The 3,984-nt window shown below is 36.1% G+C and overlaps 1 pseudogene; it reads right to left on the bottom strand.

Annotated features, from left to right (window-relative positions):
- Positions 1-369: 369 nt before the first annotated feature.
- Positions 370-732, bottom strand: LOC110212602 (cAMP-responsive element-binding protein-like 2 pseudogene; annotated as a pseudogene).
- Positions 733-3,984: the final 3,252 nt, after the last annotated feature.

The raw sequence follows: 3,984 nt of genomic DNA on the forward strand, positions 1-3,984 counted from the left end.
ATACACAATTAAATAAAAAGAACATAGTTAACCAATATGAAGCTAAGGTGAAAAACTACTGTCTCTTAACTTACTGTCCTTCATGCCACATGAGTTTTTCCAAGCATCACATCATATGTAAATCTACAGCAGCTATCAATATCAAATGAAAGAGAACTGAATATTCTGAATTTTCCTGTTATTGAAGGTTAAAGCAAGATTCTTCAACACACATGATCACAGATTTTGGTCAGTAGCTACAGGTTAACATAAATGACCACTAAACTGTAGGTAGCAAAGTAAACCCCAAAGCCCAATCTTGTCCATTCTTCATGTGATTCTGAATGTTGAATTCAGCAACTGATTCATGAGTTTAAGTGGAAATGATCTTCACCAGGAATTGTTATTAGCTTCTGTTTTTACAGTGTTCGTATGTCTGCTTGAGTTCTGCTGAGATTTACTCTGCTCCTCTCCACTTAGGGGAGCTTTTGTTTCTGAGGGGATTTTTCCTTGATCCATTGCCATGCACCATTGCTTGTACATTTCCAGTTCTTCTTTGAGACCACAGATGGCTCTCTCCTGACTAGACACCAATTCTTCCACACATTGATATCTCAGCTTCTTTCTGTCCCTACATTCTCTTGCACACTGCTGGCTTCTCTCAGGCTTTGCTTTCAAGTAAATTTTGGCTGGCTTCCAACCACGTTTACCTAGTTTCTTTATTTTGCCTCCAACCACCTTGCTATCATCCATGTCCTCAGCTTTGCAGGCAGGCTCCACCCCAAGGGAACCACACGGATTTTTTTTTTTAACAAGCCCTCTCAGATTCTGAGATCCCAGGGATCAAGGGCCCATTTGGAAATGAGCAGGGGAGCCCCCAGTAGCATCCCCAAATGGCCCCCTCAGCTGCCTTGGCCTCTTCCTTCTCCATGACAGTTTCTCCCTGATCAATTTAATAGATATTTCAGGGAATTATCATCATGGATGCCATAGTCTAGAGGCTTCAGGCTTGTTTTCAGTTGTTATTACTTACTTGAAATATTCAGAAAAAAAATAGTGTGGATTAGATAGAGGGCTGGTCTCAGAGTCAGAAAGACTTGGGTTCAAGTCCCACCAGTGACAAATGCTGGCAAAGTGACCCTGAGAAAATTGTTTACCCTCATAGGGCTTCTAGACAACTTAGTCTATAAGCTGCAAAGTAGGTAATTTCCATTGTAATATGGAACCAATGAAATCGCAGGTCTGGTATAAATTGTTGAAACATTCAATTGCTGATTCATCACTATTCACGGCTCTTGGCTAGTAGTTATTTTTAGCCTTTAGTGGCTGGACCGTGAGTGGGAAAATTAAAGCAGTCAGCTGTAAGAATCATTATTTTCTGAGCTATTGCATCAATGAATAGAGAAATATCATAGAGAAGAAAAGGCAAGATTAAATCAATTTGAGGGCTGGTACCTACTGAATGGGTTAGTTTGCATTCATTTTGTATATATTTTGTTTATACTTACATACATGATGTATATGATACATATATGTGCATATGTATAGATATACATGTATACATATGTGTGTGTGTATATGTGTGTGTGTGTGTATACACGCACACACACACACACACACACACACATATATATATATATATATCAATCAGTCTGTCTGTCTGTCAACTCCCCCTATAGAATATTTGAGTTCAGGGATAGTTTCATTTTTGTTTTTGTGTTCCCAGTGCCTAGCACAATGCCTGGCACATCAAATGTACTTAATAAATGCTCTGTTGAATGACTGATTGATTAATTGATTAGACATTCCTCATTCCTCCCTTAAGACTAATATAAAGGAAAATCCACTGTATTTATCACAGCAGAACTAGAAGTGTTTGTTTGTTTGTTTTACTGAAAGCCATATAGTTTATATAGGTGGCATAGTGGATAGAATGCTGGGCCTGGAGTCAGGAAGGCCTGAGTTCAAATCTAATCTTAGAGACTTACTATAACTTAACTTATATGTGACTTAACTTTGGGCAAGATACATTACCCTGTTTGCCTCAGTTTTCTCGTGTGTAAAATGAGCTGAAGAAGGAAATGGCAAACCACTCCAGTACCTTTGCAAGAAAACCCCAAATGGGGTCAAAAAGAGTCAGACATAATTGAACAACAATAGCAGTTTATATTATATCTAAAACTTATCTACATACTCATTATATATATATATATATATATATATATTATGTATAGATCTTTATTATATATATACTATATATATGGTAGAAAATGGTTGATTATAGGAAAACTGAAGTTCCTGCCTGACCTTGGGCAAATTCTTGACTTTATAGACCTCAGTTTCCTGCTCTGTAAAATGAAAAGTTTAAATTAAATGACCTCTAATGTCCTTTGCAGCTCTAAATCCCGTAATCCTAAGATTTCTCTAGCACAATTATTCTTAATGATGATCATTCTGGTATGAGAAGGGGATTATCTGAAATTTCACAGCTGATTTACCATGGATCCTAACATAAACAAATTCTCATATGTCTAGTCATTATTTTCATAATGCCTTTTGTACAGGAAAATCCCATTCCATGTACATCAAAAAAAAAAACCCTTAAATAAGCATATACACTCTCTATATTTCTATACAATTCTGAAAAATGATTATTAAACACATTACAAAATAGGAGAAAAATAAGCAGAACTAGGAGAATTATATACATCAGTTCTCTTTTCTTTTTCTTTTTTCTTTGCCTTGGGATGGGTGGGCACGACTATGATTTCATTCATCAGTGCAAAGATGTTCTTGTATACAGACTCATTTCACTGATAAAGGCTGACAACTCATCTGAATCTTTTAGTCTTAGAGAGTTTCCTAGGGACATTAAGATAGTAAGGAAATTGTCCAGGTTCACATAGCTAGTGCATGTCCGGAGGCAAGTTGAGCCCAGATCTTTCTAGTTCCAAGGCCAGCCCCCAAACCAATATGTCACATTATTTCTCACACCTATCCATAACAGTAATAATGATTACAAATAATAGTACTAATTTAGCACCTCATGGTTTGCTAAGTACTTTACATACATTATCCCAATTGTTCTTCACAACAACTCCATGAAATAGATGCTATTATCATCCCCAGTTCATAGCTGAAAAAATTGGGACTTAAATGACATGTAGAGTAACAGCTAAAAAATAGCTGAGTCAGGAATTGAATTCAAGTCTTTCTGACTCTAAACCTAGTACTCTGTTCATTATTTTTTTAATATTATGTACATATGTATACACATGAAATTAATAAATTATGATTATATGTAGCCATAAGGCATTATATTCAATAGTTATTCATCATAATAAGGTTACAAAGTTTTACAAACTGAACTTGAATAACAAATATTAGCTTTTGGTGGCAGCTTAGCATACTAAATAGAGGAGGAGTCATTTAAACAACATTTAGGGGAAGCCCACTTAGATTAATTGCAAATTAATCAACAGATGTTGAAAAACACTTTCTTTCTCTCTGTAGAGAATTGAGGGGCCATGGGAACAGAATGCTACATACATCGTTGGACATGTTTTCTATCAGAAACACTGGGTTTTTCAGTTTGTTTTGCTTCACTATTTTCTTTGCTATAAGGGAACATTCAATAAGAAAGGAGTATATCTGGAAACAACTAAACTAAAAAAACAACAAATAGAGGCAAAGTGAAATCCCTACATCTTAAAAAAAATAAAAGTTGATGAAAATAATGAATAAAAAAACTAGGGGGTGTAGTGGCCTAGAATCAAAGGCCTAGAATCAAAAAGATCTGAGTTTAAATCTGGCCTCAGACACTTACTAGCTGTGTGACCCTAGGTAAGTCACTTCACCCTGTTTGCCTCAGTTTCCTCATCTGTAAAAGGAGCTGGAGAAGGAAATGGCAAACCATTTCTAGTATCTTTGCCAAGGAAACCCCAAATGAGGTCACGAAGAGTTGGACACCCCTGAAATGACTGAACAATAATAACAAATCCATGC

The sequence above is a fragment of the Phascolarctos cinereus genome, unplaced genomic scaffold (genome assembly GCF_003287225.1).
Source record: "Phascolarctos cinereus isolate Bilbo 61053 unplaced genomic scaffold, phaCin_HiC Scaffold_2;HRSCAF=192, whole genome shotgun sequence".
In the NCBI taxonomy this organism is placed as follows: Eukaryota; Metazoa; Chordata; class Mammalia; order Diprotodontia; family Phascolarctidae; genus Phascolarctos; species Phascolarctos cinereus.